Genomic DNA, 14531 nt, shown 5'->3' on the forward strand with positions numbered 1-14531 from the left:
CTCTGTATGCTACAAATGCGACGCAAAATGTGAAGTGAAGAAGGCATTTGGCAGCGAACGTACTTAGGTGAGCGCAAACATTGGTTTCAATCATTTATAAGGGGCAGACTAGTTGCCCCTTTTAGATAAGCAAATCGCGGCAGGAGCACCTGTCCCCTAGCGTAACACCCCCCCCCCCCCTTTTTTTTTTTGTCCCCATATGGTACAGGCTTATGTTTTCATCCACCTGTCATCAGAAGAGAATTCTAGACGAAGTAAAACAGCACGTAGTTTTTTGTTTGAGATGCTTCTGTCGCGACACAGCAATGCGGTAGGTTATGTCAAAGGGGGTTCCTAAACCGGTCGGCCGTAACTAAACGTAGACCACCCGCCGACAACGGCGTGGTGAGGTTCGAAGCGGGCGACCTGCCAGAAACCGGCCCACGCACGACTCTATACTGGTCGTGAGCTTCTGTTGTAGGTCACGTGCGCATTGTGCGTGCCAGAAACAAAGGCAGAGTCAAGGCTTTCGCGTTGTCTTTGCACTGGAGCATGACCTGTTGTTTTCCATCTATATCTATCTATCTATCTATCTATCTATCTATCTATCTATCACTCTATCTATCTATCTATCTATAATGAAGCGCAAATTTTTAATGGCTCGTTTTTTGTTGTTAGGCACAATACTAATGAAAACAAAACATCGTCTATTAGTGCTCATCAATCTTCCCCGATGTCAATCCACCAGTCTGTTTTGTTATTGTATGTACGTATGCACGTATGTATGTATGTATGTATGTATGTATGTATGTATGTATGTATGTATGTGTGTGTGTATGTATGTATGTATGTATGTATGCACGTATGTACGTATGTATGTATGTATGTATGTATGTATGTATGTATGTATGTATCTGTATGTATGTATGTATGTATGTATGTATGTATGCACGTATGTATGTATGTATGTATGTATGTATGTATGTATGTATGTATGTATGTATGTATGTATGTATGTATGTATGTATGTATACACGTATGCATGTATGTATGTATGTATGTATGTATGTATGTATGTATGTATGTATGTATGTATGTATGTATGTATGTATGTATGTATGTATGTATGTATGTATGTATGTATGTATGTATGTATGTGTATGTATGTATGCATGTATGTATGTACGTATGTATGTATGCACGTATGTACGTATGCACGTATGTATGTATGTATGCACGTATGTACGTATGTATGTATGTATGTATGTATGTACGTACGTACGTATGTATGTATGTATGTATGTATGTATGTATGTATGTATGTATGTATGTATGTATGTATGTATGTATGTGTGTATGTATGTATGTATGTATGTATGCATGCATGCATGTATGTATGTATGTATGTATGTGTATGTACGTGTGTGTATGTATGTATGTATGTATGTATGTATGTATGTATGTATGTATGTATGTATGTATGTGTGTATGTATGTATGTATGTATGTACGAATGTATGTATGCACGTATGTACGTATGCACGTATGTATGTATGCACGTATGTATGTATGTATGTATGTATGTATGTATGTATGTATGTATGTATGTATGTATGTATGTATGTATGTATATATGTATGTATGTATCTGTATGTATGTATGTATGCACGTTTGCATGTATGTATGTATGTATGTGTGTATGTATGTACGTACGTACGTACGTACGTATGTATGTATGTATGTATGTATGTATGTATGTATGTATGTATGTATGTATGTATGTATGTGTGTGTGTATGTATGCATGCATGTATGTATGTATGTATGTATGTATGTATGAATGTATGTATGTATGTATGTATGAATGAATGTATGTATGTATGTATGTGTATGTACGTGTGTATGTGTATGTATGTATGTATGTATGTATGTATGTATGTATGTATGTGTGTATGTATGTATGTATGTATGTATGTATGTATGTATGTACGCATGTATGTATGTATGTGTGTGTATGTATGTATGTATGTATGTATGTATGTGTGTATGTATGTATGTATGTATGTATGTATGTATGTATGTATGTATGTATGTATGGTATCTGCAGTATATGGCATAGCAGTTGCTGTGCTCCGACGCTCTCGGCCACGATAGTCGGATATCGATGGGTTGGTAGTGCTGAAAACCCCTGCGCTGTGCTTTACATGCACTTTAAAGAACTTGAGTTTTACAAGTTTCCAGATTCCTTTTATAGTACGGCACACCTCGTAGACATATCGCGATTCTGGCCCATCAAAGCGCAGGAACTATTATTATTATTATTATTATTATTATTATTATTATTATTATTATTATTATTATTATTATTATTATTATTATTATTATTATTATTATTATTATTATTATTATTATTATACATTTGGAATTCATTCACTTGAAAAGATCTGTTTGCTTGCCTAGGCGAAAAATCTCGCGCATTCTGAATTGACGACCTACACACCCAGGTGGAAGCCACGCTGCCCATATTGATTCATAGCTTTTGAATGTGCGAAAATTCACTTTCACTTCCGCACGCTGTTGCCCACCACCCTTACGCCCTACTTTATTACCCGAGCAGAGTTGCGCACAAGTGTACGAAATATGTTCGCGCAACACAGAAAGACAAGAAACTGTACTCAGGATGTTTGTTTTGTTTTGTTTTGTTTTTAGCGTAGTCGAGGAACAGCCCGAACACATGTTTCGTGGTTTTCTAGAATACTGCGGGTTCGGCGTTTAAACAGAAGTTATAACGACTGGCTGTGTTTACACTATGGCTATGTATGTCATAGCCGTCATACCTAGGCAGGCTATAATCAAGGAGACAGAATGAACAAACGAATCTGAACAAAGGTGAACCGAACGGCTAACGAGCGTAGCATGCCGTAAAGCTCCTTTGGAAAAAAGGATTGCATTTGTGCGAAAGCAAACAGCTTTTCAGTACAAACGAATCACGCGTATATGCCAAGTCGCGCGATACGCCACCATAGTTATTGGTAACTAAAAAAAAAAAGTCTACCTGTTGTATATATAACTATCTTTAAAGACACATGTCAACTCTCTTTTTGGAGAGTCACACTTCGCCCGAGACTTTCAAAAGAGTATAATCATTTCTAAAGAAAGTTGGCGAATCCGACGCTGCTACGATGCTCGCTCCGCATGCTTGCCCGCCACACGACCAGACAAGAAGAGTTGCATGCGCGCACTCCTGTAGTCTGGCCGTGCCCGCCAATGCTCGACGACACATTGGAACGAGCCTCTCTTTACGCATGCCAGATTACGCTCCGTTGATCCCCCGCTAAGCTGTTCTGTGCAGACTATGGTTGGGAGTCGCGTTCACCCGAGCGTACGTGTCTACCGCGTAAGGATGGCCGCCACCATTGCTTGCGTGCACTGCGGAGATGAAGAGGCGATTAGACACCTCCTGCGCGACTGCCCGGAATATAAAATACAAAGACAATAACTTTCTAGTATGCTCTACAATTTAGATGACCAGCCGCCGCGCTGTCAGAGGAAAGTATATTACGCCATCACCTAGACTCATCATCACAGAAGAAGGTCATGCAAGTGCTACTTACTGGGCTTCTTACGGTGAGCGAACTACCGGCCTGTGTCGAAGGACTCTGAGTGGATTGATTGATTGATTGATTGATTTTGTGTGTGTGTTCTTATTTATTTTTATTTTTCTCTTTCTCTTTCAACCTCCTATTCCCCAATCCTAGTGCAGGGCAGCATACAGAATCCTAGCATCTGGTTAATATCCCTGCCTTCCTTTTTTGTCGTTCTCTCTCTCTCTCTCTCTCTCTCTCTCTCTCTCTCTCTCTCTACGGGTTTGCTTGTCTTTTTTCGTTTTTATTAGAACGTAACGGGCTACAGTCCTGCCAAATTTCATCGCATCAGCTTTCTCCTCTATCAACTCCAGAGTTCAAATATTTTCCATAGCAAAACTATTCCAAAAAGGCCGGCAAAGACCAATAGAAAACTCAAGAATTCAAATATTTTTTATAGCAAAACTATTCCAAAAAGGGCGGCAAAGACCAATAGAAAACTAAGCCCCTTGTTACCCTCTGAACCAAACGAGTCTCCATAAGAGTGCCGTCAACGCGAGCGTTCAGAGGGAGAGAGGTTCATCTCTCAGCCACTCACCGCTACTGCAGTCGACCGGCAGCCGCGCTGGCGACGTTCATTAGTTCCGCGGTTGACAGTTTAGTCCTTCACAACGGGAAGTGGCACGTGCACGCACAAGTATTTCGTGGCACAAGGCCGCACAGTGCCTAAAGCGGTGACCGCGGGGACACGCCGCCGGGCACTCACAGCACATCCCAAACACCGTGCTCGTCCATCGGCGCTGCCAAACCAAGCGGCGCGACACGGCGCCCCGAGCGGCGGCGAGCGACAGTCATCGGTCGGTCGCGGGCACGTTGGCTCGAAACAGCGGTAAAAGCCAGATTGCAAGGAGCCGCCCGAAATGGACCCCAGAGCCGCCTGAGAAGAGCGCGCCGTATATTTAGAGCATGGCGCGAGGCGACGGGAAGGCCTTTCTCATTCCCTCTGCCACCGGGACACGAAGGCACGTCCGCGTGCACACGCGTCGCTCTTCGAAAGTGAGAAGGAGGAGAGGTCTTCCAGAGTCCGAACCCCGCTCTCCGCCCCCCTTTCACCGTCGAAGCGGAGAGAGGCTGGCTCCCGCTGAGGAGCCGCAAAACTGACAGCAAGTACACACTCGCAGCCATTCATTGAGCTATAGTTCTTGGTCGGCACGTTATAACTCCGCGTTGAGGTCACCGCGAACATACACGTCTTCTAAGTTTTTTTAGATAACGTGGACGTAGAGGCAAAAAGGAATCGAGGGGAAAACCGGAACGTCGAAGGCTGACTTCAAAGGGGACTTCTTCCGGCATGCGAATCCGAAGGATAACAGAAAGAGGGGCTTCGGAGTTGGCAGCCATCTGGTTGACACTGTGGAGTCTGAAATAAAAGAAAAATAAGTGACAAGATGCTTGCTGCGTGAATACAAAGGTACGCGTACGGCCTCAGGACACTTTTCTGGAACGCATTGAGAAAGAGAGTGTCATATGCAACCATGACCAGCTTGGAAAGATACGTTATGAATGCCCATGCACCTCTCCACGACCATTATGCAACTTGTGGACATATTCTGCCGGTTGTGTGTCAAGCACTTTGGCTACAGCGCTATTGTGTAATCATCATCATCATCATCATCAGCAGCAGCAGCAGCAGCCTGACTACGTCCACTGCAGGACAAAGGCCTCTCCCATGTTCCGCCAGTTAACCCGGCCCTGTGCTTGCTGCTGCCAATTTATACACGCAAACTTCTTAATCTCATCTGCCCACCTAACCTTCTGTCTCCCCCTAACCCACTTGCCTTCTCTGGGAATCCAGTTAGTTACCTTTAGCGACCAGCAGTTATCCTGTCTACGCGCTACATGCCCGGCCCGTGTCCATTTCTTCTTCTTGATTTCAGCTATGATATCCTTAACCCCCGTTTGTTCCCTAATCCACTCTGCTCTCATCTCGTCTCTTAAGGTTACACCTACCATTTTTCTTTCCATTGCTCGCTGCGTCGTCCTCAATTTAAGCTGAACCCTCTTTGTAAGTCTCCAGGTTTCTGCTCCGTAGCTAAGTACCGGCAAGATACAGCTGTTATATACATTTCTCTTGAGGGATAGTGGCAATCTACCTGTCATATATTGAGAGTGCTTGCCAAATGTGCTCCACCCCATTCTTATTGTTCTAGTTACTTCAATCTCGTGGTTCGGCTCCGCGGTTATTACCTGCCCTAAGCAGACATAGTCTTTTACAACTTGAAGTGCACTATTACCTATCTAGAAGCGCTGCTCTTTTCCGAGGTTGTACATTACTTTCGTTTTCTGCAGATTCAGTTTAAGACCCACCTTTCTGCTCTCCTTGTCTAACTCCGTAATCATGAGTTGCAATTCGTCCCCTGAGTTACTCAGCATTGCAATGTCATCGGCGAAGCGCAGGTTGGTAATGTACTCTCCATAAACTCTTATCCCTAACTGTTCCCATTCTAGGCTTCTGAAAACCTCCTGTAAGCACGCGGTAAATAGCACTGGGGAGATTGTGTCCCCCTGCCTTACACCCTTCTTGATTGGTATTTTGTTGCTTTCTTTACGAAGCACTATGGTAGCAGTTGATCCCCTGTAGATTTCTTCCAGGATGTTTATATATAATTCATCGACGCCCTGATTCCGCAGTGTATACATGACGGCTGATATTTGTACTGAATCAAACGCCTTCTCGTAATCTATGAAGGCTACGTATAGTGGTTGGTTATATTCTGAGCATTTCTCTATTACCTGATTGATAGTATGAATGTGGTAGCTTGTTGAGTAGCCTGTTCGAAATCCTGCTTGTTCCTTTGGTTGATTGAATTCTAATGTTTTCTATACTCTGTTAGCAATTACTTTTGTAGATAGCTTGTATACTACAGAGAGCAAGCTATTCGGCCTGTAGTTCTTGTCATCTCCTTCCTTATGTATTGAGATGATGTTAGCGTTCTTCCAAGACTCTGTACTCTTACCGTCAGGAGACAACTCGTAAACAGGGTGGCTAGTTTTTCTAACACAATCTGTCCTCCGTCTTTCAGCAGATCTGATGTTACCTGATCCTCACCAGCACCTTTGCCTCTTTGCATGCCCTCCAAAGCTTTTCTGACTTCTTCTATCATTACTGGTGGGGTGTCATCTGGGTTGCTGATAGTTCTTATAGTATGAAGGTCGTAGTTGTCCCGGCTACAGTACAGATCTCCGTAAAACTCCTCCGCTATTTTAACTATCCTATCCATATTGGTAGCTATTTTGTCTTCTTTGTCCCTTAGTGCATACATCCGATTTTTGCCTATCCCAAGTTTCCTCTTCACTGCTTGGACGCTTCCTCTGTTTTTCAGAGCGTGTTCAATTATCTCCATGTTATATCTTCTTACGTCGGATACCTTACGCCTTATAATCAACTTCGAAAGCTCTGCCACTTCTGATTTGTTTGTTGTACTTGAGACTTTCATGATTTGACACTTGTTAATGAGATTCTTTGTTTCCTGGGAAAGCTTGCCAGTGTCCTGTCTAACTACCCTGCCTCCAGCTTGCACTGCACACTCCGTAATGATACTCGTCAGATTATCATTCATTGTATCTACGCTAAGGTTGGTTTCCTCACTAAGAGCCGAGTACCTGTACTGCAGCGACACTCTGAATTCCTGTACTTTCCCTCTCAGTGCTAGCTCATTGATTAGCTTCTTGCGTATCAGTTTCTGTCGTTCCTTCTTCAATTCTAGGCGAATTCGAGACCGTACCATTCTATGATCACTGCATCGTACCTTGCCAACCACTTCCACATCCTGCATGATTCCTGGGTGTACAGTCATTATAAAGTCTATTTCCTTTTTATTTTCACCATTAGGGCTCCTCCATGTCCACTTGCAGTTTCCTCGTTTTCGGTAGAAGGTATTCAAAATCCGTAAATTATTGCGTTCTGAGAATTGTACTAGTAGCTCTACTCTGGCGTTTCTAGTACCGATGCCATAATCTCCTACTGTCTGGTCTCCAGCCTGCTTTTTCCCTACCTTTGCATTAAAGTCTCCCATCAATATTGTATACTGTGTTTTTACCTTACTCATTGCCGATTCCACGTCTTCATAGAAGCTCTCAAGTGAAGCGTTATCATGGCTCGATGTAGGCGCGTAAGCCTGCACTACCTTCATCTTCTATCTCTTATTCAGTTTAATTACGGTATCTTCCACCCTTTCCTTAATGCTATAGTATTCCTCTATGTTGCCAGCTATGTTTCTGTGAATTAGGAACCCCACTCCCAGTTCTCTTCTGTCAGCCAAGCCCCGATAGCAAAGGACGTGCCCATTCTGTAGCACCGTATAGGCCTCATCTGTCCTCTTAACCTCTATGAGCCCTATTATATCCTATGTAACACTCTCTAGCTCCTCGAATAGTACAGCTAGACTTCCCTCACTAGATAAGGTTCTAGCGTTAAACGTTGCCAAGTTCAGGTTCCAATCGCGGCCTGTCCGGATCCAGAGATTCTTAGCACCCTCTGCTTCGTTGCAGATCTGACCGCCGCCGTGGTCAGTTGCTTCGCAGCTGCTGGGGACTTAGGGTCATGAGTTATTTGACGTATGCATGTGGGAGGTAGTGGCCAGATACTGCGCCAGGGTGGCCAATCTTTCTCTGGTGAGGGAGTGCGTTCCCGGCGGTGGTTACCGGTGAGGCCGCACCCCAGGCCTCGTAATGCAGTTCGATCACCACACGGATTTTTTCTTTATCCGGTTGGGAACTGCGGGGCACCGGGATTTGAACCACGGACCTTTTGCATGCGAGTCGGATGCTCTCACTATACGCCATCGCTGCTATTGTGTAATGGAGCACTGCAATTATTGTCACACTATATGCGACAAAAAGCTTGAGGGCATAACGTACCGCATCAAGCACCGACCGTGTTGATTGGGGGAACATTGAAAAAGCTTTTGCCCTACAGTGGGTGTATGATGATAATGATGTTGATAATGGGTGTATGATGATAATCACACGCTGATAATGATGTTGATGATGATGTACCTATAGCGCTTCATTGTTGTTGATCATGACCTTCGTAAGGACGGCACAGCATTCGCAGACAAGCGTACATAATATTGTTCAAAACAACAAGCACTCGGTAGGTACACTAGCAGAGTGTCGCACGCCTGTTTGTGTGTGCGCTACTCAACTCGAACGCGCTAGCTGGCTTCACGGCAGCTCTCTGGTGTAGTGAAAAGAAGGCGATGTTGCAACAAAACTTAAAATTTTATTTGTTCTTTTTTTCCCCAGTTTGTAGTTAGAATTGTGGTTTATATACACATACGAACTAAACGCGATTAAATACTCTATGCTCATTGATTTGCGCTGCGTAAGCCTTCAAAAAAGTTCCAGAAGTATGCAATTCGAAATAACGAAGATATTATTACGAGGCAGTGGGCATGGCTCTACCGTCGTGGACAACAGTTCGATGAAAAAGAAGTGGACTCGCCGCGCGAGAGACTGGCAGCTCTGAAGCGTCACTTTGGCATGTAAATATAGGAAATACGCTCATTTCTCTCTTCCGTGTGTTTGCGAGCTCCGTAACAAATTGGTGGAGGTGCTGGGTAACGAAGCGCCATACAACGGAGCTCCGCAGTGGTCGTCAAATCGGAGTTTCCGTGATGGAACACGGGACTGATCCCACGGCCACCTCTCCATCGGCCTCGGCGACGCCCGCACCATCCACGGCAACGCCTCCACTGGCCCCACCCCCACCCACGTACGTGCTGACGCATCCGAAGCATCCTGGAACGTTCTGCGGTACGGACCAAGTTGATGTCGACGACTGGATAGCCGACTACGAACGCACCAGTGCTCTCAACCGGTATGATCCGACTCTTATGCTGGCCAATGTGCTGTTTTACCTGAAAGGCACGGCCAAAGTCTGGTACGAGAACCATGAGGAGGAGATCGGCAGTTGGGACACCTTCAAGGAAAAGCTTCGCGACTTATTTGGGAAGCCCATCGGTCGAAAGGCGGCTGCAAAGAAGGAGTTGTCTATACGTGCTCAGACGTCCACAGAGCCGTATATCTCATATATACAGGACGTGCTGGCTCTATGTCGTAAAGTTGACAACGACATGTCGGAGTCTGACAAGGTTGGCCACGTCCTCAAGGGCATAGCGGACGACGCGTTCAACCTGCTAATGTGCCGGAACTGTGCGACCGTCGACGAAATTATTGAGGAATGCCGCCGTTTTGAACTGGCCAAAAGCAGGCGGATTTCAAGATCATTTACTCGACTGCCGAACACCGCAGCGACGTCCTCCTGCGAAGATGGACTGTCCTCCCATCGGCAGTCTTCACCAGCGTCTGAAATTACGCGAATTGTCCGGCGGGAAATCGAAGCAATTACACCTACTCTTCCCGCCAACGGCCACGTCGATTTGCAAGTACCTCAGGTTTGCTTGGTACAGTCGATTGTGCGGGAAGAACTGAGCAATTTGGGCTTCGATGTCTGCGCCGTTGCTCAGTCTCGACCAATTGGCTTCCGTTCAAGGTCGCCGCCTCGCCCCAGGTCACCACCCCAAGAAAGGTCTTATCCACGCTCTCGCAATCCGGCCGAATGGAGAACTGCGGATGATCGGCCGATCTGCTTTAACTGCCGCCGCATAGGTCACGTCGCACGGTATTGCCACAACCATTGGTCTTCGTCCCGAAACCAGTATAACACTGCTCGCCGCACCGATAGCTACCGTCGTTTCCAACCTCCTGAGCCGATCGCCGACAACTACCGCCGGCCTCTGCCCGTCGATTCCTACGCCTGCGATGCCCCTGATACGCAGCACAGCCGCTCACCGTCGCCTCGACGTCACCAGTCTCGTTCGCCGCCAGGACGTCGCCCGTCGTCCCCTTCTCCTCTACGACGACGCCCGACCTCCCCGCTCAATTCTCACCAGGGAAACTAAGCGGTGCAGCTCTTGGAGGTGAAGCTGCATCCTCGGTACCGACCTCAAATCCTCTCCTTGTACTTCCGACACGACGAAATTTGATCGACGTCGACGTTGACGGCCTGACTGTTTCTGCACTTGTTGACACTGGGGCGCATATTTCTGTGATGAGTGCCCGACTTCGTCGCCGCCTGAAGAAAGTGCTCACACCGGCTGCCCCTGGCGTTATTCGTGTCGCCGACGGAAGAAGTCTTGCCATCACAGGAATGTGCACAGCACGCATCACTATCGCCGATCACCCCACATCTGTTCTCTTTGCAGTTATTGAGCAGTGCCCAAATGACCTAATTCTTGGTTTAGATTTCTTGTCCACCCATGCTGCTCTCATCGACTGTGCAACCGGCGTTCTTCAACTTGAACTGCCTCGACTTGGACCTGTGCCGTCCTCACCGTCACACCGCTTGTGCGCTGTTGATTATGTTCGGCTGTCACCGCAAGCCACCACGTGTGTTGCCTTAACGATATCACCAGCTCTTCCTGACGGTGACTACATAGTGTCTCCATTGGTGGATGTGCTCTTGGCTCGAAGTGTTGCTGTGCCGCATACAATCGTGACTATTGTGGACAACTACGTTCAGCTTCCGCTCCTTAACTTCAGTAGTTCGACCCAAGTTCTCCCGCAAGGCATTTCGTTAGCCCACGTTTCCCCACTTGATGCATGTAGCATCGTGGCATTGGACCCTGAAGACTGTTCGTCCCCTACTGCAGCCAGCCGAGCAAACGCACCTAGCGACGAAATCACGATGATGATCGCCCCTGATCTTCTGCCCTGTCAGTTGGCGCAACTTCACCACGTTCTGACTACCTACCGAGATATTTTCGACTTCGATGACCGCCCTTTAGGTCAAACGTCCTTCGTGCGTCATCAAATACATACCGGCGATGCTAATCCTGTTAGACGGCGACCGTATCGTGTTTCCCAGTCCGAACGCCAGGTCATACAACGAGAAGTCGAGAAAATGCTCTCCAAAGGAGTCATAGAGGCCTCTTCAAGTCCATGGGCGTCACCTGTTGTTTTAGTGAAAAAGAAGGATGGCAGCTGGAGATTTTGCGTTGACTACCGTGCCTTGAACAAGATAACCCGCAAAGACGTATATCCGCTGCCACGAATCGACGACGCCCTTGATTGCCTTCATGGCGCGCGATACTTCTCATCTATTGATCTGCGTTCGGGCTACTGGCAAATTTCTGTCGACGACTTAGACCGAGAAAAGACTGCCTTCATCACACCGGACGGCCTTTATCAGTTCAAGGTTATGCCTTTTGGGCTGTGCAACGCCCCGGCAACGTTCGAACGCATGATGGACTCTCTTCTTCGTGGTTATAAATGGTCCATCTGTCTTTGCTACCTCGACGATGTGATTGTTTTTTCCCCAACATTTGAAACTCACTTAACTCGTTTGTCGACCATTTTAGCCGTTTTTCGTCGAGCAGGACTCCAGCTGAACTCGAAAAAGTGCAATTTCGGCCGACAACAAATCACGATCCTTGGTCATCTTGTAAGTGCTGCTGGCGTCCGACCTGACCCTGACAAGATTAGCGCTGTCAAGAATTTCCCTCTGCCTTCTTCAACCAAAGATGTTCGGAGTTTTGTGGGCTTATGCTCGTACTTCCGCCGCTTTATACGCGATTTCGCTACAATTGCACGACCACTAACTGATCTTCTCAAAAAGAACGTGCCCTTCTCGTGGGGCCAAGACCAAGCAGCTGCGTTTTCCACGCTGATCGACCTGCTCATTTCACCACCAATACTGGCTCACTTTGACCCGTCTGCGACGACTGAAGTACGCACAGACGCCAGTGCTCACGGAATCGGCGCCGTCCTCGCTCAACACCAGGGAGGCCAAACGCGTGTTATTGCGTATGCCAGCCGCCTTCTCTCCACATCTGAGCGAAACTATTCGATAACAGAGCGCGAGTGTCTTGCGTTGGTCTGGGCTGTAGCGAAATTTCGCCCCTACTTGTATGGCCGCGAGTTTTCAGTTATTACGGACCACCACGCTCTGTGTTGGCTGTCGTCGCTCAAGGACCCAACTGGTCGCCTAGGTCGCTGGGCTCTACGTCTCCAGGAGTATAACTTCGACGTAATTTATAAGTCGGGCAGGTTGCACCAAGATGCTGATTGTCTCTCGCGTTATCCGGTGGACCCTGCTAGCCTCGCTGTCCATGAAGGCGATTCTTGTGTGCTCGCAATATCTGATTTGCACGACATCGGCACAGAGCAGCGCCGGGACGCAACCCTCAAGAAGGTCACTCAGCGAGTATCTTCAGGACATTCCGACCCTTCTCTCCGCCAATATGTCCTTCGCAACGACATTCTGTATCGTCGCAACATGAAGTCTGATGGCCCGGAATATTTATTAGTTATTCCCCAACACATGCGTGCCACTATTCTTCAACATCTGCATGACGCACCGACGGCGGGACACCTGGGTTTTTCACGCACCTATCACCGCGTGCGGCAACGGTTCTTTTGGCCTGGCATGTATAAATTTGTGCGCCGTTATGTCGCTGCTTGCGAGCGCTGCCAGCGTCGGAAACGTCCTGCTCTCCGTCCGGCTGGCCTGCTCCAACCTATCGACATTCCCCCGGAACCATTCTTCCGCATCGGCCTCGACTTGCTCGGACCTTTCCCGACGTCCGTGTCAGGCAACAAGTGGATCGCTGTCGCAACCGACTATGCGACCAGATACGCGATAACTCGTGCATTGCCAACTAGCTGCGCTACAGACGTCGCAGACTTTCTCCTAAATGACGTCATTCTGCGGCATGGAGCTCCGCGCCAGCTTTTGACGGATCGGGGCCGCTGCTTCCTCGCAAAAGTTATCGACGAAATCCTCCGGAGCTGCTCTACCGAACATCACCTTACTACTGCCTACCATCCCCAGACTAACGGTCTCACGGAGCGTCTCAACCGAACTCTTACAGACATGTTGTCTATGTACGTCTCTGCTGACCACCGTGACTGGGACGCAATGCTCCCCTACGTTACATTTGCATATAATTCGTCAAGACATGACACCGCCGGCTACTCTCCATTCTTTCTTTTGTACGGCTGCAACCCTGCGTTGCCATTCGACACACTCCTTCCTTCTGCTACTATCCAACCAACGGTGTATGCGCAGGACGCTGCTTCTCGAGCCCGCGTCGCTCGCCAAATCGCGCACACTCGGCTCAGTGCTTCTCAGGCCGCACAAAAAGTCCGCTACGATGACTCGCACCGCGACGTTGACTACCCTGATGACTCTCTTGTCCTACTCTGGACGCCGTATCGACGTGAAGGTTTGTGCGAGAAGCTCCTCCCACGATACACAGGACCCTACAAAGTTCTCCGCAAGGTCACCGACGTCGACTACCTCATCACTCCCGTTCAACCGCACTCATCCTCTGCTACACCATCTACTGATGTTGTTCATGTGTCGCGCCTAAAGCCCTACTATACTGCCAGTCCTGATTGACTTAGGGGCGCCGTGACGGCGCTTTGTTCGCCGGGGGTGATATTACGAGGCAGTGGGCATGGCTCTACCGTCGTGGACAACAGTTCGATGAAAAAGAAGTGGACTCGCCGCGCGAGAGACTGGCAGCTCTGAAGCGTCACTTTGGCATGTAAATATAGGAAATACGCTCATTTCTCTCTTCCGTGTGTTTGCGAGCTCCGTAACAATATGTAGGGTTTTACGAAATGACCCGGTTTTCTGGCAAAGTACTTCGACTCCTTACAAGCTTACTTCTCGTACCACGCTTATCTTTAATATAGAGACAAAGCTTCCTTGTTTTTTTTGTTTTTTTGTTTTGTTTTTACTCGTACACGATCTTACGTTTTTTCCTCACACACCAGTTTTTACGTTATATGTTGACACTCTCTACTACTTTTGTTTTCCAAATGGAGGTTTTCGAAGCCATTGTGGGAAACCCATGAATCACATCCCTGCAAAGAAAAAAAAACAGAAAAAAGTTGCACAT

At 47.2% G+C, this 14531-nt stretch overlaps 1 protein-coding gene across 2 annotated transcripts in view; it reads right to left on the minus strand.

Moving 5' to 3' along the window:
- Window positions 1–14531, minus strand: part of LOC119165011 (FYVE, RhoGEF and PH domain-containing protein 2) — a 74068-nt gene that overhangs the window by 36506 nt on the left and 23031 nt on the right. The window contains exon 1 of one of the 2 annotated variants that reach the window (XM_075873595.1): window positions 4160–4286. The exons of the other annotated variant lie outside the window; for it this stretch is intronic. The gene's annotated coding sequence lies outside the window, so the exon portion shown is untranslated. Of the gene's footprint in view, window positions 1–4159; window positions 4287–14531 lie in introns of those variants that run through there. 2 annotated transcript variants of the gene reach the window in all.

This window comes from Rhipicephalus microplus, chromosome 9 (genome assembly GCF_043290135.1).
Source record: "Rhipicephalus microplus isolate Deutch F79 chromosome 9, USDA_Rmic, whole genome shotgun sequence".
Classification (NCBI taxonomy): Eukaryota; Metazoa; Arthropoda; class Arachnida; order Ixodida; family Ixodidae; genus Rhipicephalus; species Rhipicephalus microplus.